Below are 18,685 nucleotides of genomic sequence, written 5' to 3'. Positions count from 1 at the left end.
CAATGAACTCATCCTACTTACAAGTATTGTGTGTGTATCCAAAGCCTGATACATCTTATTCCTCTGTGCCGTGGACTTCTGATGTTGTCCAAAAACTATTAAAAGCATGTCGATGAGCCACACCACTGCACTGGGTGACATGTTCCTACGTCCCTGAAGAGAGTAATTACCATAGTTTGTTTAGAAACCAAAGCAGCTCCAAAGAGTAATAACAGTGATAAGATTGTAAGTTCTGGTTGCACTTTATTTCACAGTACACTAATAAGACATAATAAGCCATACTTTGTATCAAATTAGACAAAAACCAGAAATATGTTCTTTATTAGACAGTAAATAAACAGTTATACCCTAATTAGACACCATACACCAAAATTATGCTGTAATTAGAAACTGCATACAATACTGTATAACACCCAAAATATACGTAGACACTTACTTAGACACTATTATACCAAATTATACTCTCATTAGGAACCAAATAGGAGATCCTCATACACTATTAGACACCATTTTACAAGATCATAGTCCAATTATAAATCAGATAAAATACAATATCAGAACCAAAATATGCTATAGTTAGATGCTATTCTACCCTTATTACCACATTATGCTTTAATTAGACACCACATTTAATGCTACCAACATGGGCCTTCGATAGTGTAATTACACAACACAGGCTGTAATTAGAGAAATTTAATGCCATAGCCTTTTATATCGGGAATAGACTTTATAATAGTCAGACAAAACACTGAGAGCGGTGGTATAATAATGTGGTATAATAGTGTCTAAGTATAGTATATTTTGAGTCTGACACAGCATTGTTTCTAATTACACCATAATTTAGATGTATGGTGCCTAGGTTATAACTGTGTTTGTTAACTGTCTAATAAAGAACATACTATTTCTAGTTTTTGTCTAATTTGATGCAAAGTACGTATTATTATTATGTGTTATTAGTGTACTGTAAAATAAAGTGTGAACGAAGTTCCTGGTATAGCAGACGCCACTGAGCATGTGCAGGAATGTGATTCCGTTTACAGAGCTTTGCTAACTTGTGCTACATATCACAACCTCTTGAAATTTATAACGTAGCACAAAGTGAAGTGGTTGTGATAAGTAGCACAACAAGCTAACAAAGCTCTGTAAATGGAACTACATTCCCACACATGCGCAGTGGCGTCTGCTGTACTAGGAACTCCTGAGAAAATGTGATTGCTGTTATTAATCTCTGGAGACATTTCTAAACAAACTACGGCAATCACACTCTTTGGGGATGTTCATGGGGAACTTCATGTTAGGGTTTGCAATGTGGACCCAAATGTAGACACAGACTAGAGTGACGGTGAATGAAATAAGGCTTTATTGCCAGGGAAGTGGGGAAATGGAGGTGGATGGAGTGGGGATGAAGCAGGCTGAGGCAGAGGACTGGAGGGCTGAGAGGAGTGAGGGAGAATGGCAAGGGTTGGCAGAAGGGAGCAGGTGGTAGTGGGCTGGAGAGCGGGCAAGCAGGCAGGCAGGCAGGCAGGCAGGCAGGCAGGCCAGCGAGCAATGGTCCAGGAGCACTGGAGAGCAAAAAATCCAAACTTGGAGATATCACTATATATAGGTGAGAAGAAGTGTAAGCTACCACTTGAGTAGAAACAACGATCTGGCGATGAGTGAATGAAGACCCAGGGTATATATACACTGCAAGCTAATGAATTGATGAGAGGCAGGTGAGCAGACTGGGAGAGGTGATGAGCTGAATGCAGACAGGAGTGTAGAGCTGGGAGCCAGGAGAGCCATGCCCAGGCCAACACACACACCCACACGAGCATAAACACAGAGAGAAAGACAGACAGGGGAACACAGGGAAGGGGAAAAAACAGGGAAACACTAGGGACTCTTAAGGTACCATAACAGTACTGCCCCCTCAACGGGCGCCACCAGGCGACCCACCAGACCAGTCAGGGTGCTCACAGTGGAAGTCCCAGACCAGGGACGGGTCCAGAAAGCCTTCCAGACTTGAGAGATGAATTGGGGGCCCCTGTCCGAGACAATGTCCAAAGGGATGCCGTGGAGACGGAACACATGCTATACAAGAAGATCCGCAGTCTCCAATGCTGTGGGGAGTTTAGGGAGAGCTGCAAAATGCACAGCCTTAGAGAATCTATCAATGATGGTCAAGATTACTGAGTTACCTTGGGAAGGTGGCAGCCTGGTCACGAAGTCTAAGGCTATGTGAGACCATGGTCGACCTGGAACAGGCAGGGGACGGAGCAGACCGGCTGGTCGTCGGTGGGTGGCCTTTCTGCGAACGCACACAGTTCAAGCAGACACAAAGGCACGTGTGTCTGCATCCATGGTAGACCACCAGAAATGCCGCTTCAGGAGGGACAAGGTCCGGCTAATTCCAGGGTGACAGGCAAACCAGGAAGCATGCGCCCACTAGAGGACTTGGAAACAGACAGAATCTGGTACATGAAGGCGATTTGGTGGGCCAGCACCTGGATCTGGTTGAGTCTGTTGAGCCCACCTCACAAGAGACTTGATCTCCCAGTGTCAGGATTGGTAGGGGCCTCATCTGGGATGTATTGTCGTGAGAGGGCATTGGGCTTAATATTTCTGGAACCTGGGCAGTAGGTGAGGGTGAAGTTGAATTGACCAAAGAACAGCACCCACTGGGCTTGATGGGAGTTAAGGCACTTGGCAGCTTGAATGTAAGACAGGTTTTTGTGATCAGTCCAGACTATAACGGTATGCTCAGCCCCCTCCAGCCAATGTCTCCATTCCTCCAAGGCGAGTTTTACTGCGAGGAGCTGACGATTTCCCACATCATAATTATGCTCGACAGGGGACAGCTGGTGCGAGAAGAAAGCACAGCGGTGGAGTTTTTGGTCCGAAGAGGGTCATTGTGAAAGAACAGCTCCAACCCCTGTGTCTGAGGCATCCACCTCCAAAATGAACTGATGAGACGGGTCTGGCTGGATGAGGACTGGTGCAGATGTGAAACGTCTCTTAAGTTCTGTGAAGGCTGCATCCACCTCAGGGGTCCAAGTGAAGGGGAATGCAGATGAAATGAGTTTAGTGAGATGGGAAGCCACACGACTGTAGTCCCTAATAAACCTGCGGTAGAAATTAGCAAACCCCAGGAACCGCTGAAGCTGTTTAAGGGAAGACCGTTTGGCCACTCTGCCACTGCCTGAATCTTCAGCGGATCAGTCCTCACTTGCCCACTCTCCAAGATGTAATCCAGGAAAGCCACAGAGTTGACATGACATTCACACTTCTCTGCCTTAACGAATAACTTGTCCAAGAGTCTTTGGAGTACCTGTCTGACATGCTGAGTGTGTTCCTCCAAGTCCCCGGAGAAGATGAGAATGTCATCCAGGTAAATGAACACAGAATGATTGAGAAAGTCCCGAAGGACATCACTGACCAGAGCCTGGAAGACTGTGGGGGCGTTGGTGAGACCGAAGGGCATGACAAGATATTCAAAGTGGCCAAGGGGAGTTAAAGGCAGTCTTCTATTCATCTCGTTCTTTGATCCTGACAAGATGGTAGGCATTTCTGAGGTCCAGTTTTGAAAAGATGGTGGCTCCCTGAAGGGGCTCAAAAGTGGAACTGATAAAGGGCAGAGGGTAACACTTCAACACTCAACCAGTGCAGCGGTGTGGGTCATTGGTGTGGTTTTAATAGTTTTTGGTCAACAGCAGAGGTCTAAGGAACATAGGAATATGATATATATGAGACAGGCAAAATACTTGTAAGTGATGAGTTCATTGTTGGTTTGGTTGTGCTCATGAGCCTTTGTTGACAATAAGAAAAGTATAGATAATCGCCAGACTTATCCTTTAAGGATAAAAATAATATTAACAGTGAAATGATGCCTCCTGCACATTAGAAGAATGATAAAATTGTTCAAACAAAAATAATTCAATCAATAATAAGTTTATAAACACGCCTTTGATTGGTACTTTACAGATCACTGTGTAAATGCATAAAAATCTCACAATCAGTGCAGTTGGTTATCAACCTAAACAAACAATTCCATCTATTACCTCATTTTCCACCTCCACCTTGTGTGCGTGTTTTTTGCGTGTATGCATCGTTTATACATCCTGCCCCTGGTCTACCTTATTAAGCCTGCTGCCATGACCCACACATGGCTAGCAGTGGAAGATGGATGGATGGATAGGGTTAATGTGAGGGTTAGGCATTAGGGTTAATGCCTAACCCTCTAAACCCTAAACTCTCTTGAATCCTACTGGGTCCATGTACACAACTGATGTACTTTGACAAAACATGGTTCAAACCCACAGAATTATTTTAAGAATTCTAAAAAAAGAAAAAGAAAACCCAAAATATTAAGTCTTAAGGCTAATTACGCGTATTCCAAACAAATTGGCATTAATCATGTTACAACAGTGACACACAATGAATGCTGGGCTTTTTGGTCTCAAGGGTCTGGGGCATGGCAACAGTTACCCGCTTTCTAAATAAATTGTTGGGAATTGAACTCAAATTGAGTGCAAATGTATTATACTATACTATGAGGTCCAAGTGATACTGTGCATAAGTATGTGGATGTAAACAACACCAAAATTATAGAACGTAAACACATAAACTGAATGTTTGGTTTTATGTCCCTGTGGAGGTAAAACAGCTGAGTCATCAGGCGCCCCTCATTGCTTGGAACACAAACTGCATGTTGACATGCAATGTGGTGAGAATTTTGGACAACAGACATTTGAATGCAACAGTGCTTAAAATGGACCCTGCATGACTCAAAGCATCTAGGAAGGTCTAAAGGTATAATCAGACCCACTGATCATGCTGTTACAAAGCTCCCATTGGTCTGGTAAAATGACAGATTACTGCTGATGGTAAAAATGTACTCAGAACTGTGGTTTTGTTTGAACTGCCCTTGTTTAGAACAGCCTGATCCCTGTAAGCTTTCCTGGTAGAGACATATTTCATTCAAAACCTCATTGGTTTTAGAGTCAGTGTTAATGATTCAGTCAGTGATTGCCTTGATGAAACCTCATATTCTTGCTGCCATCATGGCTTACCCTGATTGAACAGCACTCATGGCAGACAACGAGACGAAATTAATTCTGTATCTGGTCATGCTGAGGCAGTGACTCAGGCTGGATTACATGTTTGTTTCTTTTCCTCCCAATCAAGCAGATTTATTGTAGAGCCTAGCAGTGATTACATAGCAGCCACAATCTTCCTATAGCATTACAAGAAACATCATGTCATAGCACTGGCTTCACATCCAGTCCTTCCAAATAAAAATCCCTCTTCCCCACTCTGCAGGCTTTACAAGCCTGACACCTGAAACAAATGCAGATGAGCAGGGGAACAGTTTTCTAGCCTGAGATGACTCAGCTACCATGGGGAAGCTGATGGAGGCTGGAAGGTTATTCATGTCCAGGATGGGACAGGAGGTACAGTATGAAGTGGATTTAATAGCTCTATACTGAGGAGAATGTGACAGTTTATGTCACATCAGGCTTATTGTAAGAACATATTGTATTGCTTTGTGTGTATGTTATGAGTCACTGAAACTAGAGTGTATTCTTCCTGACCTACGCATTGGTCAATATTTCTTAAAGGAGTGGTGCAGGCCAAACACGGCCTCATACCAAAGCTAGGCTATAAAAGTGGTTGTTTATGGACGTACATTACCATTAAAAAAATGACTCACATGAGCGTTTTATGATCAAACTAAGGTTAATGGATAACCATGTAATAAATTTCATCTGATTATTTTGTTTTGGTCATAATTTCTATCAGTAATAATAACATTGTACTCTCATTTTATTTGAGAACAAAAATAAGTCAGATGGGGCAACAACACATGCAGTCAGACTATTGTCTATACACTGTTAAGAAATCTACTCATAAGAAATACTGAAATTGTCAGAGATAAACCTATTCTCAGGAATCAGAATATTTGGAATTAGGAATAGAAACTGGTCCTCTATTTCCTTCCCTATTATTGCTGGATTCACATTAACACTCTTAAATGTTGTTTACATATCAGCAAAGAGAAGAAGAGGCAAAACCTCCATTGTTCGCCCTACAAACCAGTTTTTCTTCGGTTTAGACATAACTACACTGTTAAGGTTTTATTAAGGTTAGGGGTTGGGGGGTTTATAAGATCTGGCAGAGCAGTAGAGAGGCAGCCCTACACATGTATAGTTAGCTTTGTAGGTTTGGCAGAGAGCCACATGGTCTAATGAGTGCCTGCATAATCTCAACTTTGACATTTTTAAATGAACACATTGCATAAATACGTGATGGGAAAATACCAACAATATAATAAAACAAAATATAATAATGCATTTAAGTAATGCCGAGGCAGTAATGTAAGTATGTAATTATGCTTATTCACATAATAACTAATAAAGTCATCATAATAGTTATTAACATAAAAAAGGCTATCGTGCCATGATGTAATAACCAGTCAATAACATCATCGGTGTAAGTGCTGTTCCATAGTTCCTCTTACTGTCATTTTATTACAGTATTTGCATTGTATTATATTAAAGACTTACATTTGTTTAGCTAGCAGTTATTGTTATATATGGTGGCTGAGAGAGGTCAACACAGTCAAACACACAGTAAGAAAAATGTTACAAATGAATATAGCAAGCAAATTAAGAAACATATTCAGCAATTTAGTAACACATACACAACATACAGAGGAGCACTATAAATACAGAAAACAAAAGCACTATTCAGTCTGTTGGAACCTGAAACCTCACCGCCAGATGCCACTAAATCCTACACACTGGTCCTTTCAGGCAAGGCAAGACAACTTTCTCTATATAGCACATTTCATACCCAGGGCAATTCAAAATGCTTTACAGAAAATAACATAAAAAGAATATTATAGAGAGAACTATTAAAGTTATTGGATAAAAACACCAATGTGATGATAATAACCCTCTAGCATCCCAGATTGCCTGTCATTTTAAAATTATATCCAGTGTATCAAAAAGGGAAATAAATTCATGAGCATTGTATTATAGATACTTTAAGTTGTCATCGATGAACCAGAAATATACATCATGACGTTGAGATCTGAGATTTTTTTCATGGGTTTCCACACGATTTTCACTTGTAGATCTAAAAAGTGGCTCTGCCGGCTAAGCGTGCCTGTCTTTATAATCTTATGGAAGCCATAAGATTGTTTTGTAAGAGAGATCCTGACCCACCACGCATTGTGAAAAGCAACAAAGACATTGTGAGGTCAAGTTTTTTTTGCCCAAAATCAATTAAACACCGTCAGTAAACAGTGGGACCTACCTGGCTCTTACTACTGGAGATGCACGCTGTTTTCTAGGAGGCAGTGTGCCAAAGAATCCATAGGGTGGACTGACTGGGTTGCAGCAACTTTTCCCCATATAAATTTGGCGATTTTTTTCCAAAGTAACCATAAGTTTGTTCTTATAACATTGCTGTGTGGGCTGAAGTGAGGGGCGTTTTATATTTGTATTTTAAAAGCCGAGCATTATCCAGTGAAGGATCTGTTCTGTTGCCAGGCTCTGAGGGCCCTATTTCAACAATTTAATGGCATGGTCTGAAGTGCATGGTTCAAGTGCATTTAGGGTGTGTCCAAATCCACTTTTGCTAGTTTAACAGCAGAAAAATGGTTTGAAGCAACAGGACGTATGGTTCAAAAGGGTTGTACTTAGTTTCTTAATGAGTGTCTTTTGGGCGTAACATGCAGTAAACCAGTGAGAGTGTCATATCCCATTCCCTTTAAAAGCCAGGTTATCTTGCACCTTGGTGGATTGCTATTATAATGGCACATTTTCCAAGTAATAAGAAGGAGCGCTTCTCTGCAAAGGAAATGGATCTTGTGCACGAAGTGAAAGCGCTTGATCCATAATGAGCACACTGGCCCCTCCTGGACCCTCCATCCCCCAAGTAACAGGTAAAATAAGCGGGGTTTTAATTGCTGAAAGTATGGAAACCTCATTGTAATCTCAAAATTGTTGAAGAATATTTGTTAAATATTGCTCAAAAATTAAATCATTCATTTTAATCACGTAAAGAATCATCAACACAGTTGTGAGGACTTGATCAGCTCTCCAAGATTGCTGATCCTGCTGCTGGCAGCAGCTAGAAGCTGTCCAGAGTTCTTTCCTTCTTTAATTTAATCATTGTTTTCACCTCATTTATTTCCCCATGTGTTCCTCATGTCCTCATATATTGACGTAGCAGGAAAGTCGAGCCGTGTCTGATCCGTTGTTGATATTCATGTGCTGGGTCTTGACAGACACCCGATGGGTCTGTTTAAATAGCTATGTGTATTGCCACGATTTGATCAAATAATTAGACAATTTCATCCGTCATTACTGCAATTAGTTAATTCTGATCAATATCATGACTAACCATTATGACATGTATTTTTAAAAATATGTTTATGTACACAATAATAATCTTTCATATCCTTTTATTTGTAATCTTTTGCATATTTGTGTGCTGTTGCACGTGTGTGTAACAAGCAGAGTGTATGTGCGTTGTTCACCCACCTGAAGGTGTAGGTGCATATTACTGTCTTGATAATGCGCCCTTAAAATAACAGTGAAACACTGCACCATTGACTTCAGACCAGGTTTTTGCTGGTCAATAGCGCAATTACTTGTCGCTGCCTCAAGATAGCAATGCGCCAACAACGTGCCTGACCACACCTCATTACCAACACGCCCATGGGTGCTCAGATGGGTGCAAGTGCATTTGCTATTTAAACAACGTGGGTTGTTTAAATTGCAAATGCTATGATGGGAGAATGACGACTGCATTGGTCTTCAACTAGCAGAGGCACTCTCTTCGCACTTGGTGCCACTTTGCACCGGGTGTAAGATAGGGCCCTGAATGTTGACTCAGAAAGCCTCAGGAACACAAAATGACTTCCAATAAAGAAATCCTCTTGGAACTGAAAAAAAAGAAAATAGACAGAGACTAGATTAACTTTTAACATACAGGGCAGAAGGAGCTATACGCTTCTCAAGCCAGAGATATTATGAAATGAGTAAAAGAGCAATTCATTTGTTAGCATTCCAATTACGAAAGGCCCAGTCAAGTAGAATGGATGCAAAGATAATACACCCAAAATCAGAGGAATCTTTGACATCACCAAAACATATAGTGGAAACATTTGGAGCCTATTTTAGAGATTTATATGCAGACTGAGACAACCCCTCAATAAGGAATGAAATGAGATTTCTTTTTTTTAATAATATATCTACCATCACTGAGGGAGGAAGATACACTTGATATGATAAAACCAATAACACAGCAGGAAGCTTTGAAAACTATAAAATCTTAAAAATAATAAATCACCAGGAATAGACAGATTGCTTGGAGAATTTCATACACTTTTTGCAGAACAGATTACACCAATAATAGTGAAAGTCTTTTATTATGCACTATCAAAAGGGGATCCTCCACAAACATGGTAGCTACTATCTCTATGTTACATAAAGAGGGGAAAGACCCAACTAAATGCAAGGGATATAGACCAATCAGTCTGTTATGCAATGACTTGAAAATATGAACTAATATTCTGGCACAAAGAATTCAGAAAAATGTTGCAAAAATGATTAAACCTGAAGAAACGGGGTTTATTCCATTTAAACAGGGAACGAATAACATAAGAAGAACTATAAATATCATATTGAGCCCAACCCCCCCCCCCCCCCCAAAAAAAAAACATCCTCAATGCTCAGTTTTGAAGCACAAAACACATTTGACAGGGTTAATGCTGCATTCACATGGATTCAAGCAGACGGAAGCAGCATTTTAGTGGACAAGAGCAGGGAGGTAAAATTAGGTGAGGCCACCAAACAATGCGCCGGCAATGGCAACGGTAATGGTAGACAGCATTGCCGTCAAAAATTAAAATATTTTAACTTTCATCCTCCACAAGGGAATTTATGACCGGATATTATGTGGCTCCCTCACACAAGGAGAAAACATGGGTGATCTGGACAACAAGAAGCTAAAAAATCTTTGTGAAGTTCTCCTATTATTTGCTATTAGTATTGAACCGCTGGCAGAAACTTAAATATATAATTAAGATATATATGGAATGTTCTCTGGATCTGTTCACGTCCAGGACTGTCTTTATCTCCATCTCATAGCAACAGCGGCTGAGGATTATGGGTAGTGTGGAGCCTTCTGATATCCATTGCTGACAAAAACACTTTATTATTCAGAATCTGGCTGGGGGAGGCTGACTGTGGAGTGCTGTCTGCCTAAGTGACGCCGTACCCCTGTGAGCAGCGTGGGAGAATTTCAGCTGTCTGTCACCACCAACCAGCAGGAAACCACGGCTATTAACCTGCAGCAGAGGCTGATTCATCACAGGAGGCCCAGTCTTTGGGCCTGTGCTGCGACCACAACCAGGCTCTATAAGCAAGTGTGATGGCTGAGTGTGGATCTTATCACCTTACTGTCTCAAAGTTGAAGAAAAGCATTGCTTGTCCGGAAGCCAAGCTTAGAGAGAAAGACAAGGGTAACCCTGGAGTTTTCCACCGTCACCATGGCCCAGGCAACTCACCTTGCAGTCCTGGGCTCCTCTAGCTGCTGCAACTGTGACTGGCTCCATCACCACAGGAGTGGGGCTGAGGCAGTTTCAGTCCAAACTGAGGATCCATGGTTTCTCCTGGGAGCAAAGTCCAAAACAATGGCCACCTCTACTCTCTGTCATGTCCCAGCAGATGCAAGGTGTTTCTTTGGCAGGGGTGGAGTGAAAGCCCCAGTGAGCTCAACTCCATGTAAACCGGAGCACTGGTCTGTAGCCCGCAAAGGTAAACATTTTGCAAAATGCCCGTTTCCCCCTCCTCCACCTCTGCATCTCCCACTGGCCAACCATTTTAACATCTTGAGTGTACAGGAGTTTCCTTTACTGTAGGTATGCCCCCAACTTCCACGGATCCCTAGCCTGGTCCCTCTTTATCATCTGCACTTCCAGGAGCAGCTCATGTCCAGCAACAGATGTCTTGGTGTCGGTCTCCATCTCACTATCACTGTGTCCCATTTGTAGTGAGGTATGCACACTTAGGGGTGGCGCCCACCCTTGGTGCTTGTTGTTGACACCTCTATGGTCCGGCATGTGGTGGTGTGCAGTAGCTGGACTGCTATCCAGGTGCCTGTGTAAAGGACATTACATTGACCGCTCTGCAGCTGATTGAACAACATAACTCTGCCTCTGCAGTCGATGTTCACGTTGGCGTCAACAACATCAAAAATTAACAGCATTAAAATCCTACATATTATTCCAGTAAAAATCAACATTAGACATAACCCTCGTAAACCACTGCCTATTTCCTGTACAAGTTATTATAACCTTGAAAAATGAATAAACATAAAACCCAAACCCCAAACAAGCTCCAGGTTGCCATCTTTGATTAAGCCCTCCTGTGACTCCAGGTAAGTCTTATTTAATCCACATGCTTTTAAATCCAGAAATGGCCTTGAGTTGATGCATTTAAACATCAGAAGTCTTTATTTAAATCACTGAGAAACTCTTGTATCACAGACTGACCCTGATATCCTGGTTCTGACAGAAACCTGGCTTAAACAGAGTATACATAATTCTGAGGTTTCCCTAGATAACTATAACTTGTAGAGAATAGACAGAGTTGGAAGAGGATGTGATGCACCTATTTATTTGAAGTCATGTTCTTCATTTCTCTTTGGTTTGCACTCTTCAATACTACACATTCACACATCCACTCACCAACACTACTGATTTACTGACTGACCATCTCACACATTAAGATTAATATTTTGTCGTAATTTCTTTAAAAATAAACATAATTGATTGATTTTTGAGTACAGCCGATTGTATTCCCCTTTTTTTGTCATGGCCTAAGGAGCCGGGTCATAACAATAGCAAAACATAACTTACCCCTTTTGTTTTTTCTGTTGGTAGTCCAGAGGTTGTAATAACCACACATTTCACAATAAAACCGCAGTGCGTTGCTCCCCAACCACAGTGTGTTGCTCCCTGGCCACAGCTCACTCAATGTACCGATGTTTAGTAAACATGGTTGATTAAAAAAAAAAAGTTTGCGGTTTGCAAGTTGACTGACTGGGAGTGAGAAATGCTTTGCTGAAACATGGTGCAAAACAAAATGTTGGAGATCTTTTATGTAATTATGAGAAGTGTAAGCAAGGAAAAAGACATCACCTGCAATACAAGCACCAGGATGTTGACTACAGCTTATTTAATGGTGTCACTAATAAGAGGGAATTTCTGACATATTCCCACATATAGAACCTTTAAAGATAGATCAAGCCCCTGGTTCTCCACAGAATTATCAATGACATATCCAATAACATATCAATGATGTTCAAGGCAAAGGACAAAGCCTGGGCTTTAGCAAGGTATGCCGGTGAAACAACCCATTGGCTGATTTTTAGACAACTCAGAAATAAATACACATCCTCCCTGAGAAAAGCAAAAGCCAATTATTACATAGAATTAATATCTAGCACTTCTACAATTCCAATGAAATTCTGGAAAGCAGTAAATATAAAAAAAAAGAAATCCTCTACATCTATTCCTTCTCATATTACGTTTAATGACTGCTCAATAAGTAAGACATCAGAGATTTGCCATGCTTTAAACACACATTTTGTTACTGCTGAAAATCTATTTGATATAGTGAACTCTGGATCTGCTCTAAATAATAAGCCCTTGGCTCACGTGCTCTCCTCTCAGTTCACCCTACAAGCCTTCACTCCCTCTGCTGTTAAGGAGGCACTTCAAGCTATCAATTGCAGGAAAGCAACTGGAGAGGATAAACTAGACTCTTATTTTTTAAAGCTCTGTGTCCCATTTATTGCTGGACAAATTACCTATCTTTTTAATCTTTCTGTCTCTAGTGTTGTCCCTCAGGTCTGGAAATCTGCACATGTGGTCCCACTGCATAAGGGTGGTGCTAAAAATGATATGAAATGAAATGTGGAATGAAGAATGAAATGAAGAATGAATAACTATCCACCAATTTCCAAACTGCCCTGTCTTGCTAAAGTCCTGGAGTCAGTGGTTCATAATCAGCTCAAATTCCTCTCAAAAATTCTGTGTTAAATCCACACCAATCTGGTTTCAGAGCCAGGCACAGTACTGTCAGTGCTACTACTCTGGTTATAAATGATATTGTATCTGCTGTTGACAAAGGGAACTATTGTGCTGCACTCTTTGTCGATCTAACAAAAGCATCTGACACTGTTGATCATGCCATGCTCCTACAAGATATTGGTGATATTGTGATATTGGTTTTGATTATAAGTCTTGTAAATGGTGTCAGGACTACCTGTCTCATAGACAGCAATGTGTGATTTTGGGAAATGATCGGACTGTATTTTTACCACTGTCAAAGGGGTTCCCCAAGGTTCAATATTGGGTCCTATCTTCTTCACAGTTTATATTAACAATATTACAACCTTTATAACAAATTGTAATGCCCATCTTTATGCAGATGATCCAGTTCTATAGTGCTTTGCTGATACTGCACACTCAGCCACAGAAATCCTACAACAAGCCTTTGACAAATTGCAAGAAGCACTTTTTAATTTGAAACTAGTTCTGAATTCAAAAAAGACTAAATATATGCTTTTCTCTAGAGCCAGAGATATTTTGGACAATAGTTTGCATATTACCACCCTGAATAGACACAATATTGAGAGGGTCTTGGAGTATAAACATCTTGGTGTCTGGCTGGATCAAAAAGTTACTTTTAAAATTCACATTGACACACTTGTCAGCAAGCTGTGACAAAAAATTGGATATTTGTACAAAAACAAAGCTAATTTTCCTATGTTCAGTAGGAAGCGGATAATTGAGGCTGTCTCCTTGTCTGTTTTGGATTATGGTGATGTTATTTACAGACACGCTTTTGCCTAATTTTTAAACCCCTAGATTAATTTTATCACCCTGCCTTCGATTTATCTCTGCTGACAGTTATTCCACACATCATTGCCTCTTGTAAGAAAAGGTTGGGTGGGCATTTCTAATAGTAAGATGTGACAGGCATTGATTCTTATTTATTTATAAAGCCCATAATGGCAACTTGCCATCATATAGGGTACTTCCTCATTATTGAACTGGTCCTACAGTCAATATTCAACTCGTTCAAGTAATTGGCTAATGCTTGAGGTTCCCCATGTAAACACTGAATTTGAGAAAACTGCTTTTAGTTTCTGTCAGTAGTGTAGCCAGAAATATTCATTTAGGTGTGCCTGTGGGATATAAGGTATGCAAGAACCAAAGCCATCTGTGCATAAACCATAACAGATTTTTACTCTTGTTTTAGGATCTCATAAGTATTAGTATTTGCCTACTATTCATTGTATCAATAGCAGGCAGCAACTGTTTTATTAAAGCAATGTCAAACCTGGAGTTTTGGTAACTGCAATGGTCTAACTTACTCACTGATCATCTGCAGCATTAATCATGCAACTACATCACATCAGATTTTCTGATAGCAAGGATAACCACACAACCATACTTTTTTTAGGCTATGCCTATAAGTTCTTTGCACAATGCCACTACATGGCAAAAACAAACTGACAACATGCCACTTACATATATTAAGTGAGCATCATGTATCCGACAATATAGCAAAGTGTGAGATTAACAAAGTTTAGTTTCATTTATAAGCTAACATTACAGAAAAAGGGAGGTGGGTTTCTTTGTCCTGCCTTGACATCCCCATGCTGTCCATGCTAGGGACTAAGATTTGGAAATTCTGAGTCACCCACATTGGTGTTTTGCAAGGGAAGAGTGTGCTGGTTCGCTGAGCTCTCTTGTTGGTTTGATCTTTCCGTCCGCTGTAGCTTTAGTGGACTGGGTGAGCAGGCTAATAGCTACAAAGGTTATCTATCAGAAAAGAGTCAATAATTTCCTCAGTTTCTTTGATATGATATAAGTTGCTGATTCTCTTCTCCAAGGCAGCAACTTGTAGGCTCAGAGACTTGCAGCTTGGGCAAGCTGAATCATAGCTCTGCATTGTAGCATCGGGAGCACTTGGAGTAACAGCACTTGCTGCTTCAGTGTGTGACACCAAGACAGTTTTCATCTCCTGAGCAGATGTGATCTCCTGAGCAGGTTATTGACTAAACCTTTAGTTTTAGTGTAAGGCTGGTGTACACTCTGTCAGAAAGTGCTTGTTTGATGATCAAAACTGCCCATCCCCCACCCCAACACCTTTTCTGGGTTGGGGGTGGTGCTGTGTCTGACCATTTCTGTAACTTTCCAAAACTGTTAAACCATAAATGAGACATAAGCTATGTGTTGTCAAAGTGGTGAGGATATTGTTATCATTTGCTTCTGGTTTGTCTATTTGCCTGTGTGGTTACAGTGTATTGAACTCTCTTGGCCACCGTAGTTACAGCCTCTCACATCATTTGCACTGAAGTCCAGCAGACACAACAACAAAACATGATTCAACATTTGAGATATGTGATGCATTGACTTGCTGAGAGGCTCAGAGTGACACAGATAAGAAGCTTGGATGCAGACAGATGATGATTTCCAGCCCCCTCCACTCCCATGAGAGTCTGTTCAGTAACCCACCCTGCAGTCACTTCCACATCTGCACAGTCATCTGTGGCCACAGTTGGGCTCCAAATACTGTTAATAACTCACCCCACAGACTACTTTTGGAGCTATGACATTATCCTGTTCTTTCTATCCAGCATGCTGTTACTGTGTAAACAGATGAATAGTTAATTTGGCCTTTGACTATGTAAAAACATAAATAAACAAATAAAGCTAATAAGTACTTAATTAAATCACCTGTTCAACAAGTATAAACATGTAGAAAAGCGATATTTTCAAGGGCTTCACACTTGTTAAGCTAATAGCACCCTAGTTATGAACAAACTAAAAGAAAATCTGTATGTAGTCTAACTGTTTAGCTTAGTTTGCCATGTATCTTAAAATTAGTTCAAATTCTTGTAAACGTACAGTTGGAAGAAACCAGCCCCTCCTCTCTCTACCAGTGGAATGTGCAAGTAGTGAATCACATCAGCAGCAGAGGGAGGAGGATGGGGGACAGGATGAATGACTGAATAAAATAAAATTATTTTTAAAAAAAAACAAACAGTTCGAGTATTGATAGGATAAAGATAAAATTCTAACACACAAATTTACGTCACACGAACCAACGAAGACCCTCGCTGCCATGTGGAATCCCACTTTTCATTCAGTGTAATATTAATTTCATGTTAGTGATTTTTAGGATGGGTGCAAGTGTATGAGAAAAATGAAATGTGTATAATAATGAAAAAAATGTAGCTCTAAGACAACAGTGCAGCCCTGCTAACATTTCCTCATACAAAAATAGAAAAACTATAGATAAAACTGCTTGCAGCTTTTTGTATGTCACAACACAGTAAAAACTAAACAGTTAAAATAGCATTGCATATGGGTCATGGCCCTTTCAATATAATTTTACAGCCACTTAAAAAATAAATGACCAAAAACAGACTTTTACATTTAGCAGCAAAAATGCAGTTATTGCCTTTTAAACGTCTGACTGGAGTGAACCTCACTGACCACCACCACTGGCTGGAATATCTAAGCTTGTAGAAACAGAAGTTGGTCAGTGTGTTCATGAATTGGAGTGCTCTGCTGCGCTGTTACTAGCATAAAGTCCCACAGATCAATATATTGTAGTTCAACACAACAATATAAGCAGTGGCTTAAACATATCTCAGTGTAGGCAACATCATGACCAACAACCATTTTCTCCCTCTCATCTGTTTAGGTTGCTCGCTTGGCCTTGGTAGGAAGCAGCGCATCTGACTTGGTGATTCGAAGGATGCTGTCCACAACTTTGACAAACTGCCTAGCATGTTATTTCATTTGGGCTCGCACGGGAAAGAAGAAGCCATTCAGAGAAACCACTGTGCAAGACTACATGTTTGGTGAGTTTCCTCCCCTGTAAACTATTTAGGAGGTTAAGTTAAGGGAGTATGGAACTCACTTGTCAGATCTTTAAACCTAAAATCATACTGGGATGAGCAAAAGACATCTCTTAATATGAGTGGTCTTCGGTAAATACTAGTTTGGTGAAGCATACAATGTTATTTTTTTTTCTTTTATCTGAGGTATTTATTCATCATTTTCGTCATTGTTTGTAGTCATTGTTTGTGGTGTTAAAGGAATAGTTTGACATTTTACAAAATCAGCTCATTTGCTTTATTGCCAAGAGTTAGACAAGAAGATCAATAACAGTCTGATACTAATATCTGAAGCTACAGACAGGAGACAGTCCTGAAATAGTTCCCCTACAAAACACTTTTTGTATGGATTAAACAAACAAAATAAAAAGTGTTAATTAGTGAACTTTAGAGGTGCTGGAAGTCATTTTGTTACCTTCGGACAGAGGCCAGCTAGCTATTTCTCCCTCTTTCCAGTCTTTATGCTAACTTCCAGCTAACTGGCTGCTGGCTGTAGCTTCTTATTTACTGTACAGACATAAGGTTGTGTTTATCTTCTTATCTAACTCTGAGCATATTTTCCAAAGTGTCACACTTTTCCTTATAAATGTAAGAACATCAGCATACAAATGATGTCACTGGATCCTGGTGTATCAGAATATTTTTCAGTTGAATAATTGATGAATTACTGAGCTATGTTTAAAATTACTTGCTGTACATCAAAACAGGAGGCTGCAGATACAATGCACATATTCCTAATCATAGCTAAAGGTATCTGACTTAAAAACAACTGTATATTATAGGAGTGAGTGATATTGTTTTTGGTTAAATAGGCATGAAAATTGTTGGCTGAACACAGAAATGCTAGTAAATATGATCTATTAACAACTTTTTTCCTTTCTCCGTCATGCACTCCTAGGATTTGCTCATACTCCCTATGTCTGCAGCCAGCTCTGTACTGAAAAGACACTTAACTTTGTTAAGTGTTAGATGGAAGATTGCATGCCAAAAAAATAAACCGGTTGCCACTGACCTCCACACAGGTGTGCCTCTTTAAGTACAGCAGACTTAGCAATTATCTTTGTCTTTGACCTTAATCACTCTTTTTTTTTATCTTGTCTTTTTCAGCTGCAGCTCGGCAATTTGACAGGAAGCTGTCCCATCTGGCCTTCACTGACACCCTCAAAATATGGCTCCGTCATGCTCCAGAGTGGGAGGGTGGCATTAAAAGGAGAGCAAGACAAACTTTAAAGAATGTATTTATCTGTATTATATTTACTTATACAGGACATTTAGACAACATACTTGTTAGTGTTGTAGTAGTTGTGTTGTAAATGTGAGGTCTACATTTTCAAAATTAAGAATCTGAAAATTAAAAGTACATTTTCCGTCATATTTTTTAGGAGTTCAAATGTGTTTTAATATAGTTTCATGTTTCTTCATTATTTATATTGAAACATCTGCAAAGGTAATTTCGAACAAGCTAATAATTAGTATTAGTAACTAATGATAATAGCTAATAACTAGTAATTTTTCAAGTATTTTTTAAATTATATGTTGAGCAAAATATGTCGAAGCACAGAAAAGTTAATTGAATATTTTAACATTGTTTCAATATTGAATCAGCTAAAATTTAGCTGCAGACTTTTTTTAGATGATGGTTGAATCAATATCGATTCAGTGTCAGTTATAGTTGAAAGTCTATGTTTATTCAACATCAATCACTACA

General features: G+C 40.0%; 1 long non-coding RNA gene across 1 annotated transcript; it reads left to right on the top strand.

Annotated features, from left to right (window-relative positions):
* Nucleotides 1-16,795: 16,795 nt before the first annotated feature.
* On the top strand, nt 16,796-18,238 carry LOC121913384. The gene is made up of 3 exons (XR_006100311.1): nt 16,796-16,941; nt 17,876-17,999; nt 18,085-18,238. It is a non-coding gene; the product is annotated as an uncharacterized LOC121913384 (long non-coding RNA).
* Nucleotides 18,239-18,685: the final 447 nt, after the last annotated feature.

The sequence above is a fragment of the Thunnus maccoyii genome, chromosome 15 (genome assembly GCF_910596095.1).
Source record: "Thunnus maccoyii chromosome 15, fThuMac1.1, whole genome shotgun sequence".
In the NCBI taxonomy this organism is placed as follows: Eukaryota; Metazoa; Chordata; class Actinopteri; order Scombriformes; family Scombridae; genus Thunnus; species Thunnus maccoyii.
Note: the sequence above shows the minus strand (reverse complement) of the source record. Positions and strands in the feature narration are given on the sequence as shown.